The sequence below is a fragment of the Poromitra crassiceps genome (assembly GCF_964638095.1).
Source record: "Poromitra crassiceps genome assembly, chromosome: 7".
Taxonomy (NCBI): Eukaryota; Metazoa; Chordata; class Actinopteri; order Beryciformes; family Melamphaidae; genus Poromitra; species Poromitra crassiceps.
Genome location: NC_139628.1, coordinates 55,605,039 through 55,625,524, shown reverse-complemented (window position 1 = coordinate 55,625,524; position 20,486 = coordinate 55,605,039). Strand labels below are relative to the sequence as shown.

The 20,486-nt window shown below is 43.5% G+C and overlaps 1 pseudogene across 1 annotated transcript; it reads left to right on the top strand.

Annotated features, from left to right (window-relative positions):
- The first annotated feature begins 15,875 nt into the window (after positions 1–15,875).
- On the top strand, positions 15,876–20,226 carry LOC310779724 (proteasome activator complex subunit 4B pseudogene; annotated as a pseudogene). Its single transcript has 2 exons — positions 15,876–15,885; positions 16,021–20,226. The product of its transcript is annotated as a proteasome activator complex subunit 4B pseudogene (transcript).
- Positions 20,227–20,486: the final 260 nt, after the last annotated feature.

Below are 20,486 nucleotides of genomic sequence, written 5' to 3'. Positions count from 1 at the left end.
ATTCCATAGAGTAACAAACAAACTGGATGTGTTGTCTGCTGTGTTCTTACCTCTACAGTTCTGAGTCCCGGTCCAACCATATCTGCTACAGGTACGAGTAAATCTTCCTGTATAATCACCCTCACAGTTATACTGGACCTGCTCGTTGTTCTTGTATATCGGCTTTTCAGTGCCGACAATTACAGCATGAGTGATATCTTGTTTCTGGCATGTTATCTCTGAAATAAATTCAATTCCATTATGAAGAATTCTACACACTGATTGGCTGCTGATAATCATAACAATATGAGACACTGCTTCCCTATTACCATATAGGGTTATATCTTTATTTTTAGCTATGGCTTATAAGTCATAAGTGTGTGTGTGTGTGTGTGTGTGTGTGTGTGTGTGTGTGTGTGTGTGTGTGTGTGTGTGTGTGTGTGTGTGTGTGTGTGTGTGTGTTAAGGTGTGCATTTCTGTATTTTTTATATTATTTATATTTCTTTCCAGATTTGTTTTTATCCAATTTTTATCCCCCATTAGTGCTAATTTTAATTTATTTATCCTGGTTGCTGCTCCACCCTCTGCCGATCTGGGGAGAGCCGAAACTGGCTCCATGCTTCCTCCGAGACATGGGCAGCTAGCCAGCCGCTTCTTTTCACCTGACAGAGGAAGCTTCACCGGTAGGACATAGCACGTGGGAGCATCACGCAATTCCAACGAGTTCCCCTCCCTCCGAACCGGCGCCCCGAACGACCAGAGGAGGCACCACATCAGCAACCAGGATATTGCATGTTCTTGGTGAGGGGTTCCTATATGAAGGAAACCCCCAGGGGGCAATTTCGAAATGCAGGGTGGAAGAGGCAGAGTGGGGGGCTGCCTCTACTATCCTGCATTTTGGAAATTCACGTTTGTTTTTTAATTGGTATATTGCCACAAGGGGAACACTTAGCCCACATGCTTTCGGATCTCTACACTTAGTTTGCACACGGCCATTATTGCCACCATATTAGTTACTCAACATATAAATAGACTATGAAGAAAACAATACAATCATATTCTTGAGAAGAATTCCTTTCACATCTTCTACTCCACCCTCCCTACCAGACACCAAAGGATCTTGAGGGGCTCTGAGACGGGTTTGAATGAGAACGTTCTGAATGATCCAGTCTCAGTGACTCGTCATGAGTAGCTCTAATATAATCTCATATCTGCATGAAACCATTATATATGTTGTAATTCAATAGAGAACAGATATGCAGCTACTTCACTCTCCAACCAAAGTGCTCAACAAAAGCATGAACAATAATATGAATGAATGAATAATATGGATGAAAGACATTATTTTAACTTAACACACACTCTCTATTTGGAAATATTCATCCCTTTACACAGTGAATGATTCCATAGGGTAACAAACAAACTGGATGTGTTGTCTGCTGTGTTCTTACCTCTACAGGTCTGAGTCCTGGTCCAACCATCTCTCCCACAGGTACGAGTAAAGCTTCCTGTATAATCACCCACACAGAGATACTGGACCTGCTCTTTGTTCTTGTATGTCTGCTTTTCAGTGCCGACAATTACAGCACGAGTGACATCTTGTTTCTGGCATGTTATCTCTGAAATAAAATAAAATCAATGATGAAGAATTCTACACACTGATTGGCTGGTGAGAATCATAACAATATGATACACTGCTTCCTTATTACTATGTAGGGTTATATCTTTACAGGTAATAATTAAGTAATGATTAAGTACCATACTCACAAACTGACCATTAACTAACCATTAATAACTACTGATTAACTACTCTACTCAGGAATTGACCCACTAATGATTAACTAATGATTAACTACTATACTCACAAACTGAATTGAACTCATCATTTGTTAACTAATAGTTAACTAACCATCAACTAATGATTAACTACTCAGGAACTGACCAACTAATGATTTTAACTAATGATTAACTACTATCACAAACTGGCATTAACTAATCATTAGCTAATAGTTCCTCATTAGTTCCCTAGTGACTACTGTAAATTCTGTGTACCTTATTGTAAAGTGTTACCATTACACTTTACCCTTGTAAACTGTTATCCTTACCTCTACAGTTCTGAGTCCCGGTCCAACCATATCTGCTACAGGTAAGAGTAAAGCTTCCTGTATAATCACCCTCACAGTTATACTGGACCTGCTCTTTGTTCTTGTATTTCAGCTTTTCAGTGCCGACAATTACAGCATGAATGACATCTTGTTGGTCACATGTTATCTCTGAAATAAAATAAAATCAATGATTAAGAATTCTACACACTGATTGGCTGCTGATAATCATAACAATATGACACACTGCTTCCTTATTACCATGTAGGGTTATATCTTTATTTTTAGCTGCGGCCAGCAGTCCTATAAGTTGTGTGTGTGCGTGTGCGTGTGCGTGTGTGTGTGTGTGTGTGTGTGCGGTTGCGTGAAGGTGTGTGTTTCTATTCATGCCAATTGGCTAAAAGCGGGCGTGTGGAAGGGGGGGGGGGGGGGGGGGGGGATTTCAAAATGCAGGGTGGAAGAGGCAGAGTGTGGGGCTGCCTCTCCTATCCTGCATTTTGGAAATTCGGGTTTGTTTTTAATTGGTATATTGCCACAAGGGGAACACTTAGCCCACACACTTCATTTAGTTTGCACACGGTCATTATCCCCACCATATAAGTTACTTAACATATAAATAGACTATAAAGAAAAGAATACAATCATATTCCTGAGAAGAATTCCTTTCACCTCTTCTACTCCACCCTCCCTACCAGAGACAATTATTTCTTTCTTTGTTTCTTTTTCTCTCTTTTTTTTGGGGGGGGGGGGGGGATAGCAGGTCACCAGAGATAGCAGGTCACCAGTATCACATAGAAGTGGTGCACATCATCTGAAAGCTGGGAACCTGAAGATTATTTTGAGATGCAGCTCAGCACTGTGTGTCAGGGTAAAGGTTTTCTTGGCATAAATCTAAACATTGTGTTTTGGTTAGGCGTCTATTCAAATGTTGCATGTTTAGAGTATGGGGTTACAACATTATGATGGAAATATGATGGCCGTCCCCATGCCGTAGATCCCCTGAATGCCCTAGGCCTGTAGTTTGTGGTTGTAAAGTTTCATGAGGCTCCTATCCTAGAGGTCACAATAGGTCATTTTATACACAGTGAGGCCAAGTTTAAAAATGGTCTCACAATGAAATGGCTACTATGGGGACTAACATCATCATACATGAATAAAGGTGCGCTAATTTAATCCACAAGAGTCTCAGCTTTCCAGTCATACCCAATTTATCCAATTCCAAGATTGTTTAGGGGCCACTACTGTATGTGGAGATCTTCAAGTAGAATAGGCGGAAATAACACATTTATTTATACTGCATGCAAAAAAGCTGCATGATTTAAAAAAAAAAGGAAAGAAAAAAGCATGAGATTAGCATAAAGTGTGTGGGCATGTCTATAAAAGAGAGACTCGTGGGTAAATCCCTTCCTGGCAAGCCAGCATGCCATGGTTGGTACCAATTCCCTATGTCTTCTAGTTTCATATCAATAGCTTCACATTTATCGAGGCTGCAAAGCCTGCAGTGCAAATACGACTGCTTTTTAATGAATTTTCCAAATGCTCAGACATTGTAAGTGAAAGCCGAAGAAATCAAAACCTTTTCACTTTCAAAACCTTTTTCCTATTTATAAAATAAGATACAAGTGTTTCTACATGGAAGCAATTGCATACACAAAAATGCAGTGTCTACATATACCGTACTTTGTTCAAACAAACTGGTAATCAGCCAGCAGCGAGCACACTCACCAGTGTTTAAGAGTTTAGGTGCACGGCACAGGAGAACAGTTTAAGGAGAAGGAGAGCCAGCACACAGAATGTCCTTTCTGTGGTTTATTCCAGTTCACCAGGTAGGCCTACACAGACACAAACGTTTCAGCCTAACGGCCTTCTGAGGGACATGTTGGTCAGGGCAGATTGTTACATACGCCCTACACATTTTTTTATCCAATTTGCCTAATGGTAATTTTCCTTGTTCTACTGTAGCTGTCTGCAATGTAATGCGATGATCAGAGGTGAATCCTTCACCCACCCACACTCTGGTAAGAAGTACAGCATTAAAAGTAGAATTTCCTGTAGATCTAAATTCGTGGTGTACTTGTTAAAGTGCCCTTGTTCAAATGTTTACGTGGGAAAAACCCGTAGAGAACTCAAAACCCGCATCTCCGAGCACAAAAGTAACATTTGTAATAAGGATGAAAAATCGTCTGTAGCGAGACATTTCAACGCTATGGGACATGATGTTTGCACCCTGAGGTTCCAGGGCATAGAAACTGTCAGTCCATTGAAAAGGGGTGGGGATAGAAATAGGGCCTTGCTACAAAGAGAGGCCTTTTGGATCCACACTCTTCAGACAGAGCATCCGAAAGGACTTAATGAGGAGCTGTTATTAGGCTGCTTTCTTTGAATATGTGCTATTTTCTATGAATATATTTTTATTGTCTAATTTATATTTTAAATATACTTAGTAATATGCATTCCAGCTTGTTCCATTTTGTTCCATTGTTCCATTCCATTTTGTTTTTGTATCAATCTGTATTCCAGACCTGGCTTACTCCCCCCTACCTGTCACTTTGAACACAGCAGGGCTTCTACCTAGGCCTGGTTCTGCTCTCCCACACAGTGGGGCTGACCAAACTAGTATTGTAAATACATGCAATATGAATGAGTTAAATTTTTGTGGTCACCCATTGTTGTATGTATACATTTTTGTTTTCTTTGACATTGGAACTTGCGCATTGCTTGGTTCTTTAATTCTTTATATACTGTAACTGAATTATGACATTTCATTTATTGAATGGACTTCCGGTCTCATTGTATTTAAGCGTAATTTCCGCCTGACACAGCAACACACTGAAGAAGGCCGTTAGGCTGAAACGTTTGTGTCTGTGTACCTCGTGAAACTGGAATAAACCAAAGAAAGGACATTCTGTGTGCTGGCTCTCCTTCTCCTTATACATATATACTTTACCTTGACACAGTGGTGTTGGTATCCACCCATCCCTTGTGCATGTGGCCTGCTTTCTGTCATCTGTGGGTCTGTAGCCGGCTTTACATGTATAACTTACAGTGTGGTCCAACTTCCCTGGCCAGTCACCCTGATCCCAGCGATCCACATTAAGGTCATCATGTGGTTTGGCACATGTTACCTCTAAGATAAGAAAAAGAACTGTGTCAGTCAGATTCATCTGAAGTCAATAAAGAACAGAATAATCATCATCAGGAGGTGATGAACAATCAGTAAAACAAGACAACCTCAACAAAAGCTCAATATATATGGCATTTTTTAAGAAGAGCCACATGACTAGTAACATTTTTAATTAGGTCCTTTGAGCAAAAACGTATGGACAATTTTGAAAATATTCTAAAGTATTAAGTCGTGTGTGTGTGTGTGTGTGTGTGTGTGTGTGTGTGTGTGTGTGTGTGCGTGCGTGCGTGCGTGCGTGCGTTAATCTGCTATAAAGTTTTGGTCCAAGTGAAATTTTCTATGGTCTCTCCTGACTCTAAATTGAATCATTTGGTGGCCAACTAAAACTATCTTTATAAGCATTTTAAAGGGCCCATATTTTGCTAATATAATGTATTATTATTTTATTGTTGGCCTCCAGTAGAGTAACTTATTGCATCAGTCATAGTTTAAAAAACTCATTGTTTATCTTGTACTGGCTCTCACTGCCCCCTTCAGTTCAGCCTCTGTCTGAAACACTCTGTTTTTAGGTCCTGTCCCTGAACCCCCACCCTCCGGAAAATACTCCAGGTGGGCAGCGCGAGGAGTTTTTGCGTTTGCAACCCAGAGAGCTAGCGCTGTAGAAGCGAGACTGACTGTCTGTCTGTCTGACTGTCTGTCTGACTATCTATCTATCTATCTATCTATCTATCTATCTATCTATCTAGATAAGATAGATAGATAGATAGATAGATAGATAGATAGATAGATAGATAGATAGATAGATAGTCATGCATAACAGAAACAGACAGGCGATCTCTGCTATGGCTACTAAATTTGGTAGTTGTAAAACAATTATATCAACGAGCAACTGATTGTCAAAACGAATTTGACCATCGATGAAAAACGTGACTTGGACATAAAGCAAGCTATCAATTGATTTATCAACATCCCCCTAGCTATCTACAGCTCCGCTAGGCCGGGCTGCACCGGGACATTTCCTTCAGTGGCTGGCCAAGCAGGGATTCTATTACCACGGCCTGTCATAACGTTACACCGGGAGCTTCACACTAGCTAATGTAGCTAGTTAGCTAACTTCCCAAATGCTTGTGACTAAGTGTGCCTCTCCTAGCAAAGGCTACACGGACCAAACCAAAATGAGGACTTGGAGAAGTCAGCAAGTTGGACTAACGTTACAAGTTCTGAAAATATGTGCCTTTCGTCATTCATCGGTTGTTCATGTCTATAAGGCAGCTGTGCTGCTAGGCTAAATAGCAAGTGCTAACGTTACCCAGCCGGTAAGTAACGTTAGCGCTTCCTAGCAGCACATTGGACCGATGCTGGAATGAGACACATATTTTCAGAACTTACCACTTCAGTCCTACATCCTGGCTCACTTCCATGTCGTCTCCTTGTTTTTGCGGTCTGGAATCCGTTATTCCATGAGACTAAACTGTTGTGTTAGTCCCAGACAGCCAGGCTAGAGAGAGCCTGGTGAGTGGTGACGCCGCCGCGGGTTACTGAAACACAGAACAGGGAAGAGAGGGGAAGGGTGGGAGCTAGCGTGCGCGCGCTGCGCGCCGGCCGGCGGCAACGCTTTGTTGCCAGGGTAACAAGTCCTTACTGACGTCACAAAAATTATGGTTCTCGCACAAAATCGCCATAAATCCATGTCATCTCGTCTACGAGAGTTCATAGGCGCGAGGGGTGGTTCATGGGGGTAACATTAAAACACTTTCACATATTTATTTGAAGCTTAGCCCATGTTTAATATGACCATCCAAGATTGTAACAACATATATATGATACAAAATTAAGAAATGCATAATATGGCCCCTTTAAGAAATGTCTATGGAAAAATATATGGCAGAAGAAATCCCTTGGTTCATATGCTTAAGCTGGAAGTGGGCATGACTCTGGCTCTCTATTAAAGAACCAGATGCAGTGTGTGTGTGTGTGTGTGTAAATATGACAGCCCTTTCATTCCCTGCACTCAGCACATAGCCTACCATCAACACTGCAGGAAAACATGTCATGGTGTGCAGCACTCAGCACATAGCCTACCATCAACACTGCAGGAAAACATGTCATGGCGTGCAGCACTACAATCTCTTCTTCTGTATTTAGTGTTTGTTTAGGCATATTGGCAAACCAGCTTAGAAGTAAATCTGTACCTGAGCCACTCGGGAGCAGCTGCTGAGCGACCCCTAGTGGTAAAATCTGTCTTTTGTTTTCCCTTTAATTCAGTATACCAGTTCAGTATTGAGCCTAGCCTAATATCAAACCGGTTGGAAACATTTTACACCGGCCCAGCTGTAATTGTGTGTGTTTCACACAGTCACTACTAGGGGTGTCACGATACACTCAGTTCACGATACGATACGTATCACGATACTGGGTTCACGATAACGATACGATACGATACGATTTTAACAATATTTTTTTAAACTTGAATAATGACAATATATGACTGGAAAAGTAGTATTTTATTTGAAATGCACAAATACTATAGAAAAAACATGAGATTGGAGATAAGGCTTATCTTGAAATAGAATGAGTTACACCGTCACTTAGATTTACTTTGAATTAAAAGGTTTCTCAGCAGTATAAATTCTCATTATGCATCTTCAGTTTTTCTTCAAACTCAAACAAAAAGACTTTTCTTAATCTATTTTTTATGCATCTTCAGTTTTTCCTGTCAAGTAAACAGTTTTGCCAGAAACTCAATTGAATGGTTTCTCTCCTGTATAACTTCTCATGTGTCTCTTCAGAGACTTGTTCAACTGAACTACTTTCCACACATTGAACTTCAACAAACAAAGACGTTTCTTAGTCTATTTTTTGAAAAAAAAAAAATTTTTTTTTTTTTTTTTTTTTTTGCGATATGAGATTTCATCTCAACGATACATATCGTGACGTTTTACTATCGCGAAATTTCGTGGGACGATATATTGTGACACCCCTAGTCACTACACATGTGAGCCTGATGTATGGAGAACATGGAGTAAGGTGGTAGGCTACCAGGGGCGAGACATGTCTGGCCTCAGCCCTTGTTTGTTATCTTGGTTATGTGTGGGTGATAGCGATAGTGATGTGTGATCGTGAGTTTGTTACTTTACACAAAATAATATATTATGCTGGATCACCATCGACTTACCTACCTTATACCTACTGAACACATTTTAAAAATATATGGTAAGAAAAACTACTCATTACAGGGGTCTGAATAAAAACAGATGTTACACTGCAAGATGAAAATACTATTACATTTACAGTATACATTATATACATTATAAGCACACACAGTACAAACTGTTATGATCATATCCATGGGTTGAACAACATCCTTAATAATGGTAAAGAAGATGGTGTGATTATAAGTCTGTTGACTTACCTGATACAGTCAGAGTGACTTTAGTGCTCTTTTTTTCGGGTCTAGGCTTTGGGTCACGATGGCGAATACCAATACACTGGTATTCACCACTGTGGCCTTTTTCTACAGGTTTTAATGTCATGCGTTTACGCTCAGAGTAGGCGAGAAACACTCGATCATCCTTGTAGAATGTGTAATCCCAGTCAGTCTCCTCTCCTTCCTTCATGTCACATATGAAGGTAACAGACTCTCCAGTAAATACATCGGACCGGTCGGGTTCAAGGGTCAGCACAGCATCTGTTCTCCCAACACAAACACATACAGCACTACACAATTAGAAGATAAAATAAATATATACTGGAAATAGTTTTGTTTTGAGTTATATCAAATTTGAAACACTTGGTCATGTTTTGCAGACCTGTCCTGTCATCACCTTGAGCGTGTCCTTGGTAGAGGAGTGTACTCATCACTAAAATAAAGATTAAAACCTCATCAGACACTATCAAACTGTCAAAATAACAATCAACAAAGCTTCAGTTTCATCAGTTTATTTAAACATATTGATTACAGCCACAAGATTATGCTCTATTCAAACTGTCAGTGACAAAGACATGAGACAAACCACTGATGCTGTGTTCTGTTCACCACAACATTGTCATTATTCTGCAGCATTGGAAGACAGAAAGTCAGTATGTTGTACTCACAGAATAACAGGAGCCCAGCACAGAGCCAGGTGCACCCCATCCTCACATCCAGCTCAGCTCCACTGTCTCTCTGCTTCTGACTGACTGTTCCACTTCCTACAGAGTGAGCTTATAACCTCTGTGCAGGAAGAGACAGACAGAGAGCTGCCGTGAGACAGAATTCACACCTTGCCAGTGTGAGTTCTAACTTAGTTTAGACCATCGCTGTTTCCTTCCTCTTTATTGGAAGCCCTCACAAAATGTTTATTTTGACCGAGACATATTTTTGTATGTATGTATGACAGCAGGCACAGAAAATACATGTAATTGTTGCATAAGATACGTCATGACATCAGATCCTTGCATCAGTGTTTTAAATAAAGTGACATCAGAGGCTGACATGGTGAGGATTGGGGTTAAGCAGTGACATTGTGTAAATCTTTCTGTTTAAAGTTGACTCTTGTTGAGCACATATAGTATAATACTATACTTTGATGATGTACTGTATAACATGGATTGGGAACTTGGGACAAAGAAAAAGAGGTGTGTGTGTGTGTGTGTGTGTGTGTGTGTGTGTGTGTGTGTGTGTGTGTGTGTGTGTGTGTGTGTGTGTGCACCACCACAGCACCACTCAGATGCTGCTGTGGTCTACATATGGGCACTGTGCAATTTTGACAACTAGTATTTTAGTATTTTAGTTACCGTTCAATTGTATCTTAGTATTGTGGTAACGTTTAAATATTCCTTTTAATTTTTGATTGGCTCTTACTTCTTAATCTTTAACCAGAAACCTGCCTGTCATGTTACCGTCTTGTACTGTCACTCTGCATTGTCCTGTATTGGCATGTTTGTTGGTTTGTGCTATGTCATGTCTCATTTTCTCTTTGGCCTGCGAGCTGCTATACTGGATACCTGAATTTCCTCATGGATTAATAAAGTACTTACCTACCTACCTGTGTGTGTGTGTGTGTGTGTGTGTGTGTGTGTGTGTGTGTGTGTGTGTGTGTGTGTGTGTGTGTGTGTGTGTGCGCGCCTGTGTGTGCGTCACTGACATATATTAAATATGGACATGTCTCAACCTCCTGCTGGTATAGTGAGGCCAAAATACTCCAGATTCACTTTTAGAGAGCTCATATCCTGTCCATTCTGTCAATCAAGTCAGTGGTGTGTAGACACACCACAGAAGAAGAAAGTTAGCCGTGTCATAAGCAGACTGATCTCCAACACATGATGGAGGGTCGGCCAGGAGAGCAATAAGATGCAGGCAGGCCGAGGAGGAGAGAGTGCTCACCACTTCCCCTCAAAGCTCTCCACTTGAAGATCACCACTCAAACAGTGTCAGATTTATTTTTATTTTTATAACTATTTCCTGTTCAAACAAATTGATTAACCTCCCTTTGATTAACAGTATCTGTTAAAAAAAAGATGGGGCTTCTTACCCTATGGTTTAAGAGCAGGCTTCACAGACAATCACACATATTCACATAAGGACCTAGGCTGCACTGACCTGGTACAGTATATTGGAGTTTTTACTCAACAGCTTTTTACATGTGGCAGAGGGGCAAGTATCTACATGCTGATGACATGGGCCTGTAGGATATTAAGTCCTGCTTGTTAAACTGCACGGGCCCTATTCTCCCACAGGCCTTCGGCGCTAAAACGGGCCTTAAACGCAAAAAAACGTGCCTTGCGCCTGTTTTGGGACGATATCAATATGGCTTTACGCTGCCAAATGCGCTTTAGGCCGAATGGGCGTGGCGCAGTCCCAGAATGGGCCAAAGTGGGCGTGTCGGCGCTAAATACCGGCGTACTGCTATCTTCCGAGCTGGCGTACATTTAGCGCTTTGCGCCTTTGAAAAGCAGGCCTATTCAGAGAAGCTTAAAGGTGAGCTAAGCTGTTACAGAAATCATCTTATATAGGGTTATATAAAACGGCTCTCTCAAATCAAGCAATCTGATTGGTTCACAGCCATTGTATAAATCCCGTAACCCACTCCAATAACCCATGGCCATGGGTTATGAGTTGCCATGGCAACTCTCTTACTAAAAGGCTTTGGTTACCTCAAATGACAATGTAGAAAAAACAAATGGCGGAGACAGCTGTCAGATCCTTGTGAATCGATCTTCGCTTATAACTTTACTAATACAGAAAATTATGTTTTGTACAAGAATAGACGCGGGCTAATGTCTTCTTCGCAAAAAAAAGGCTGTTAACCCCGCATTTAACCCCGTAACGTTAGTTGGTGTCGGGCTTTGCAGAAAGCTCTCAGCTTCTCAGCAAGCGCTGAGAATGCAGCGCTGCGCTCGAGCTGCGTGTCGGGCTTTGCAGAAAGCTCTCAGCTTCTCAGCAAGCGCCAGGATTGGCCAATGTCAACTTCAGTCTCCAGAACGATCCAATCAAATCACCCGCACGTCTATCTTCTTGCTAGAGGTCCCGCCTTACAGTAGTGTTTCAACTGACTCTATCAGAATGCCATGCCAGTCGGACTTATAGTATTATTATTATTATTATATTATCATACTTGGAAACCGTTTTATAAAAGCAATATAGCACTCGAGCTGCGTGTGTTGTGGCATATATCCCGCTGCTCAGCAGTTATCCCACTCGGCCTGCGGCCTCGTGGGATAACAGCTGATCAGCGGGATATATTTGCCACAACACACTGGCTCTCATGCTATATTGCTTAAATATAGGGTACAGATACCCCACCTTACATTTACATTTGTGGAACTTTATACTTACTTTATATTATTTATTTTGTTATTGAACTCGAAATTGATTACAAATGTTAGATTATGATTTAGTTATAAGTTATGATTACAAGACTTACAAAAAATGTACTTGAGAGAACTGTGATGTTTACGTGTATGTGTGTGTGTGTGTGTGTGTGTGTGTGTGTATGTGTGTGTGTGTGTGTGTGTGTGTGTGTGTGCGTGCGTGTGCGTGTGTGTGTGTGTGTGTGCATGCGTGCGTGCGTGTGCGTGTGTGTGGGTGGGTGTTTGTGAATGAGTGTGAAACCAAAGAGCAATAGATAGTATTCGATCAGCGTCATCACGGTCGCTGCGGCCATGTGGTTGACATAGCGCTCTCACGTGACAGCTTACTGTATGTGAGAGCAGCGCTTATAGGAAGCTAGCCGCCGTTAGCGTTACCTCTATCGTTCCTGTTGTGTTAGGATGGTGACCTGCGTTATACATGGCTGTAGTAATGACAGCAAGTCCCTGTGGTTGTTTCTATGCTTTCTCTACCTAGTGGATGTGAGGATAGTTAGGAGAGACAGGTGAAACTTTCTGACAGCTCCTCACACCAAAGTCTGTTCACCTCGTTTTTTCTTTGGTTTATTATTACAGACATTAACGGCAGCATACAAACAACAACCCTGGGGTTTTTATTGCTGTCATCACCATCGCTATTTTGTAATAGAACAGAAAGACAATAAGGCTGTTACTAGCTGTCAGCTGCAGTGCGTGCAGGACGCCATGACCGCGGTGACCGTGATGCTGCTGATGCAATAGCATCTATACAGAGAAACAAAGTGTTAAACAGGATGAGGTTTCATTTGCGTATTGACGCATTATGACACCTCTCAGAGAAACACAGACGTGTGATAAAGGAAGTGACCTGCTGTGGTTTCATACCAACGCATGCAACAAGTCAAGACAACCTTACATATATGTTATAGGATGAATGATATACATGACTAAGCCCTTTGACTATAGGGCTCTAAGTTAGTGACAACATCATGTAGTTCAGACTATCAGGCTCTGGCTCAGGGCCTCCTGAGCTTTGGGGCCTCTGGGCCTGTGCCCAGCTGACCTGTTCAGTTCTCCATCCATGGCTCTAATTAGAATGATGCTGTGATACAGTTTCAGTGAACCATTACTTGACTGATCAATAGTACATGAAGGACTATATAGAACAGATGACTCTAAACATTACCGGAATGACAAAAATGATCACATCGTTATAAAAACACGACTGACAGCTTGCTGAATAAATTCAATGTTTATTGTTGCATAAATTGGTAAAAGACCAAGCTTTAAAAGATACAATATCAACTCCAGGACAGAGATGGGCAGTATTTTAAATACATGTATTTAAAATACGTATTTCAACTACATTTGTGTATTTTGTAATTTGTATTTGGCTGGACCGAGAAAAATAAGATGTAATTTGTATCAAGATACTTTCAGACCTTGTATTTTGTGTATTTTAAATACATACAATACTTTTTTCTTTAATTTTATGTAATTTTATTCTCAAATTGACACATTCTTACCATTGACACAGGTTTAAACTGTGGAGGAAAGAAATGTGACATGTCACTTCTACTCTACCTCTGATTGGCTTACCCTCAGAACAAACTCAACAACAAATCAGAGGCAGAGTAGGGTGGGTCTTGAGTCAGACTTCACATCACTTCTTCGTCTAGTATGAAGCCTTGTATTGGTGGAAATTCCCCCAGAGATAAATTACTAATATAAATTGATGATTAGATATTGCATGCACTGGCCTATCTGCAAATGAAACAGTTTACTGCATATTCAAACCAGTGTATCATATTGTATGTATCAAGACACAACTAATTATCTTCTTAATTAAAATGGGCAAAGTGGGTGGCAGTGTGTGGGGCGGCAGTGTGGGTCACGATTGTGATGTCATCAGTGATGTCACTTGATCAATTGTGATGTCATCAGTGATGTCACTCGAGCCACTGATTGCTCAACTGTGATGTTACTCAGGCAGTTGTGATGTCATCAGTGATGTCACTCGAGCAACTCTGTAGTATGAGCCGATGGCGCACATTTGCACATTTGGAGCCCGCGATTTCCATAACTGCAGCCATGGCGCATCATCTCCAGGGATACTGTTATGATGTCAGATATCTAGGGCTAACATGGTCAAAGTTCCAAAGCTTGAGGTTAACATGTAGAAATGCTGCCTGTAAGTCAAAAGCCCTCGCAGAAGGTGATTAACAGCTGAAGTGAGGGAGAAATTAGCTGTGCTGAAAAACAGCTAAAACTGAAATGAAAGAACTGTAATGTATTGTACTGTAATGCGATGTCACCTAAATAACCATTGCGATGGTTCCACAGTGAAACATTGCGATGGACGTTGGCATCGTGGTTGACGGGGGGTGGGGTTAATTAATGATTTATGAAGTCCATGTGGTGCCGTTTGGCTGCGCCACTGCAATGTACGTTCACGTTTACAACAGGACAGCTGAGCTCTACATGTCATGAGAGACCAGCGGGATAGGCTACTACTACAGCACAGAGCCAGGCAATTCAAACAGTAGGCTATCACTACGAGCAATATTGAAAGGCGCAAAACAATCAAACGTTAACGTTACAGATCGTGACCAACAACGTGTGTGTGTTTAATTTAAATAGGTGGCGGAAAAGGGGCAGAATTACTGGTGGCTAATGTTAGATTTGTGTGGGCTCAGTTTTGAACCTAACATTGGGTTACGTTAAGGAGAGATAGAAACACAGCAGCAGGCAGCCTGTACACAGTATGTAATGGAGAGAGTTCCTGGAAACAGGCGAGTTGAATTCACAGTTGAAGACTTGTAACATTACTCACATTGGGTTGCAAACAGGAAAGAACGTGAAGTTTCTTCTTTCTTAACATTTTCACAACACAACCGACTTCTGCTTATCTTCTCTTCCTCTCCGCTTTACCACTTCTCTGAACTGGGGATAAGGTACGCTTTGCCGCTTGTTTAATGCCGCCTGTGCGTCCCCTGTGTGTCGCGGTTGAGTGGAGATAGCCTTTTTTATTATTAAATCTGCCAAATTTTTAATTCGAACAGATAATCACGATGGTCCGATGTAGAAGTGTCAGAGGTCGATGGGGGTCGGCCCATTGACGATGGTCGATGCCATCGTACATGGTGCCAACCCTAGTACACAAAGGAGAATACTGTCAGAGGACTAAGAGATGATTTACCATCTAAGGAAACCAGAAAATTTCACATTTGATGAGCTGGAATCAGACAATTAGGACATTTTCCTTACAGAAATGGCTCAAAATGATGAACAGATGATCAAAATAGGCAATTAATGTAATATTTGGCAATGAATTGATGGATTTACTAATTGTTGCAGCTCTTTATCAGTTTTTATAAAATGTATTTTTATGTATTTTCAAAATACAAAATACGTATTTGTATCTCAAATACATTTTTCAGACGAGTATTTTGTATTTGTATTGTGATACATTTTTTGAGCAAGTATTTGTAATTTGTATCAAAATACTTTATGATGTATTTTCGCCCATCTCTGCTCCAGGATAAATATATAACTTATCAATCTATACAGCTTTAAAAGAATGGGGGGCGGTATATCATTAACATCAATTCATTACATATGAAAAACAAATCTGAACATCACACCTATACTCTAAATAAGATACTGACTTAAAGCTGCACTAATATTGTTTTATGTACAAAATAATACACCCTGCAAGGGGCTGCAAGAGAAAAGAGAGCCCCACCCCATCTAATGGAGATCCAGTAGATCTTTTTTTTTTCATTTTTTTTTTTTATCTTTTTTTTTTAAATCTTTTCCCTCTCTGGTCCCTTTGGTATAAAATGATCACAGGTCACAAGTCAACATTTGAAATAGTTACCTCTCTCTGATTGATTGACTTTGACAGTTTGACACACAAAAGGGAAAGTCAGCGGTGAATTCTCCGTGGAATAACAACGTAACGACGACACCTGGTGTCTAATTCAGGCTACTGCCTTACAAAAGCTGTCTATTCAAAAGCAGCGTCTGACACATTAGGATTTGTCCCTCAAAAAGACATTGTGTACAACAAACTGCTGCCGTACGCGGATAGGTTAGACAGCGAATCCAATGATTTACTGAGTAAAATAAAGGGGAACTTGAGCCGAGCAGTCCAGCTCAGAGAGATATGGCCCGGGGTGCTGTTCTGGACAAGGAAACTTTCCACGTACATGCGGCTGTATGGACGGAAGTTCAGCAAAGAGGACCACGTGCTGTTCATCAAGTTGCTCTATGAGCTAGTGACAGTCCCTAAACTGGAGATCAGCATGATGCAGGGCCTTGCACGCCTGCTTATCAACCTCCTAAAGAAAAGAGAACTACTCTCACGGGAGGACCTGGAGCTGCCTTGGAGGCCACTGTACGAGCTGCAGGACAGGATCCTGTACTCCAAGACCGAGCATCTTGGCCTTAACTGGTTTCCAAACTCTGTGGAAAGTGTGTTGAAAACGCTTGTGAAGAGCTGTAGACCATATTTCCCAGAGTCAGCTACTCAGGAGATGCTGGAGGAGTGGCGGCCACTACTCTGCCCCTTTGATGTCACGATGCAAAGAGCGATCAGCTACTTTGAGCTCTATCTGCCCACCACCCTGCCCCCCGAGCGGCACCACAAGGGCTTCAAGTTGTGGTTTGATGAGCTGATCAGCCTGTGGGTGTCCGTACAGAACCTCCCAGGCTGGGAAGTGCATCTGGTCAACCTCTTTGCTCGCTTGGCCAATGACAACATTGGCTACATTGACTGGGACCCTTATATCCCCAAGATTTTCACCAGAATCCTGAGAAGTCTGAATCTCCCAGTGGGGACCAGTTCCATGTTGGTCCCACGATATGTCACCAATGCCTACGACATCAGCCATGTGGTGCTCTGGGTCTCATCCCTCTTGGGAGGACCCAGCAAGCAAGCCCAAGCACAGCGGCCTTTTTAACAGCATTACATCCTTCTTCCACCCGTCCAACCATGGCCGCTGGTTGATGAAGCTGATGAAGCTGCTCCAGCGCCTGCCGGCCAGCGTGGTGCGCCGCCTCCACAGGGAGCGCTACAGGAAGCCCTCCTGGCTCACGCCCGTCCCCCACAGCCACCAGCTCACCGAGCAAGACATCACGGACTTTGTGGAGAGCATGATGCAGCCCGTGCTGCTGGCCATGTTCAGCAAGACGGGCAGTCTGGACGCAGCCCAGGCCCTGCAGAACCTAGCTCTGATGAGGCCCGAGCTGGTCATTCCCCCCGTGCTGGAGAAGACATACCCTGCTATGGAGACTCTGACGGAGCCCCACCAGCTGACAGCCACTCTGAGCTGCATGATCGGTGTGGCCCGGAGCCTGGTGTCGGGAGGACAGCGCTTCCCTGAGGGCCCCACACACATGCTGGCCCTGCTCATGAGGGCCCTGCCCGGGGTCGACCCCAACGACTTCAGCAAGTGCATGATAACATTCCAGTTTATTGCTACATTTGTGACTCTTGTGCCTTTGGTGGACTGTTCGTCTGCCCTACATGAAAGAACCGACTTGACGGAGGTGGAGAGAGAGATGTGCTCAGCTTCAGCAGAGTTTGAAGACTTTGTCCTTCAGTTCATGGACAGGTGCTTTGCACTGATAGACAGCAGCACTCTGGAGCAAACTCGAGAGGAGACGGAGACAGAGAAAATGACTCACTTGGAGAGTCTGGTGGAGCTAGGCCTGTCCTCCACCTTCAGCACCATCCTCACACAGTGCTCCTTGGACATCTTCAAGGTGGCTCTGGACAAGGTTTTTAACTTTGCCACCACCAACATCTTTGAGACACGTGTCTCTGGGAGAATGGTAGCTGACATGTGCAGAGCTGCCTCCAAGTGTCACCCTGCGGAGTCACTCAAGCTTTTTGTGCCACACTGCTGCAACGCCATAAACCAAATTGCCGTCAATGAAGAAGTGCTGAAGGAGGAGGAGCTTGACAAGGAGTTATTGTGGAATCTCCAGCTACTGTCCGAGGTGACTCGGGTGGATGGTGACAAGACCCTGCCCTATCGCTCTGAGCTGCTCCAGATCTTGCAGCTCACCCTCCGCCTAAAGTGCAAGCAGGGCTACACTCTGGCCTGCAACCTGCTGCACCACATCCTTCGCTCCTCCGCCCTCATCTACCCCACAGAGTACTGTAGTATACCAGGAGGCTTCCATCAGCCCATCACTGACTACCTGCCCATCAAGGACTGGGGTCGACCTGGGGACCTGTGGAACCTGGATATCCGGTGGCATGTGCCCGGTGTGGAGGAGACCTCCTTTGCTTTCTATGTTCTGGACCTGATCCTCCAGCCAGAGCTCCAGCGCCTCAAGAGATTCGCACAGGGGGAACAAGACATGAGCAGAGATGATGTCCTACAGAGCCTGGCCATTGTTCAGCACTGCCTCCTAGGGGCTGGGAGTCTCATGCCTCGCCTGAAAGGAGAGCCCATCCCTGAACTAGTCCACAGCATGGTGAATCTAGATGAGACCCACCTCTATACAGGAATGCAGTATGATGCGTCCAGAGAGAACTACAGAGACGCCATCTGTAGTGTCATGAGACAGCTGCTGCATTACATTCTGGAGCACTCTGAGGATGACACCAAGTCTCTCTTCTCTATTATCAAGATCATCAGTGACCTGATGCACTTCAAAGGTTCTCACAAACATGAGTTTGACTCGCGCTGGAAGAGCTTCAACCTTGTGAAGAAATCCATGGAGAACAGACTTCATGGCAGAAAGCAGCACATCAGAGCCCTGCTCATAGACAGAGTCATGCTCCAGCATGAGCTGCGCAAACTGACAGTGGAAGGATGTCAATACCGGAGCATTCACCAGGAGCTTATGAGAGATCTGTTGAGGCTTTCCACAAGCACCTACAGCCAAGTACGCAGCAGAGCTCAAAATGTTTTGTTCGCCGCCCTCGGAATGTACAACTTCTGCTGCAGAGATCTAATCCCCCATGTCCTGGAGTTTCTCAAACCAAACCACAGCAACATCACCCAGCAGCAGTTCAAAGGTGCTTTGTACTGTCTCTTGGGGAATCACAGTGGAGTGTGCCTGGCTAACTTGCACGACTGGGAGTGCATTTCTCTGACATGGCCCGCCATCGTGCGCTCTGGCCTCAGCTCGGCCATGTCTCTGGAGAAGCCTTCCATTGTGCGGCACTTCGACGACCTCGCCGACAAAGTCCACCGCCAGTATGAGACCATTGGCATCGACTTCACCATCCCTGATGAGTGCTCTGATGTGGCTCGACAACTGATGGTCACTGGAAAGCCCGTCCCTGAAGAGCCTGTTCCCTCAGAGGAAGACATAGAAGAGGGTGTGAAGAGGCAGGAGCTGAAGAACTCTGAGTCTGTAGAGAGATACAAAAAGCTGATTGGTGATCTACTGGACTGCATCAGCAACACGAACATGCCTTGGAAGTTTGAACACATTGCCATCGGCTTCCTGTCATTGCTGCTGAGAGATGATCACCAGCTCCCGGCACCTGCTGTTCTGTTCTTTGTCAAAAGCCTCAACCACGACTCCCTCTTGGTCCGCAAGGTGGCGATATCGGCCATGGCAGGGATCATGAAGCAACTGAAGAGAGCACATAAAAAAGTGCCAGTCAGCCCCACTGAGCTCTGTGGAGGGAAGGAGCCAAGCGATTTGATCGCCGGGGACCGACCAGACAACCAGTGGCTCCAGTATCACAGCAGCAAGCTGCCACGCACACAGCAGGACTGGGATCGCTGTGTGTTTGTGGAAAAGACCCACTGGGGATACTCCAGTTGGCCAAGAAAGTTGATGATGTATGCACCTGCTGAGGAGCAGCCCAAACAGAACCTGACCAGAGAGGACATGTCAGAGCGAGAGCAGATCATCTATGACCATTTCTCAGACCCAGTGCTCATCAACCAGCTCATCGAGTTCCTCTCTCTTGAGGACCGTAAGGGCAAGGACAAGTTCAGCCCTCGCAGATTCTGTCTATTCAAGGGTTTGTTCCGCAACTTCAACGATGCCTTCCTGCCTCTGCTGCAGCCTCACATGGAGCGCTTAGTGGCCGACTCCCACGAGAGCAAGCAGCGCTGTGTGGCTGAGATCATCTCTGGCCTGATCAGAGGCTGCAAACACTGGAGCTACAGTGTTTCACATTTTCTAAGCTCCTTCTCTCCGCACAACACCCCATGATCACACACACCATCAAACACAACGCAGATCCCCGGGGTGTGTAGAGAGGCTCCAGCATGTGTGGGTTACATATATAAATAAATAATCCCTTCCCCAGGTAGGCTAAATACATTTAAACAAATGAGTTGCTTACAATGCATCAAGTGGGACTTTTAGATTTTTCCAGAGCATAGGTGTTTGTTTTTTTGGTTCAATCGCAATCGTTCAATTGGAAGATTTGAATCCTGTGCAATGATTTTTACATATGAAACAGGACAGAA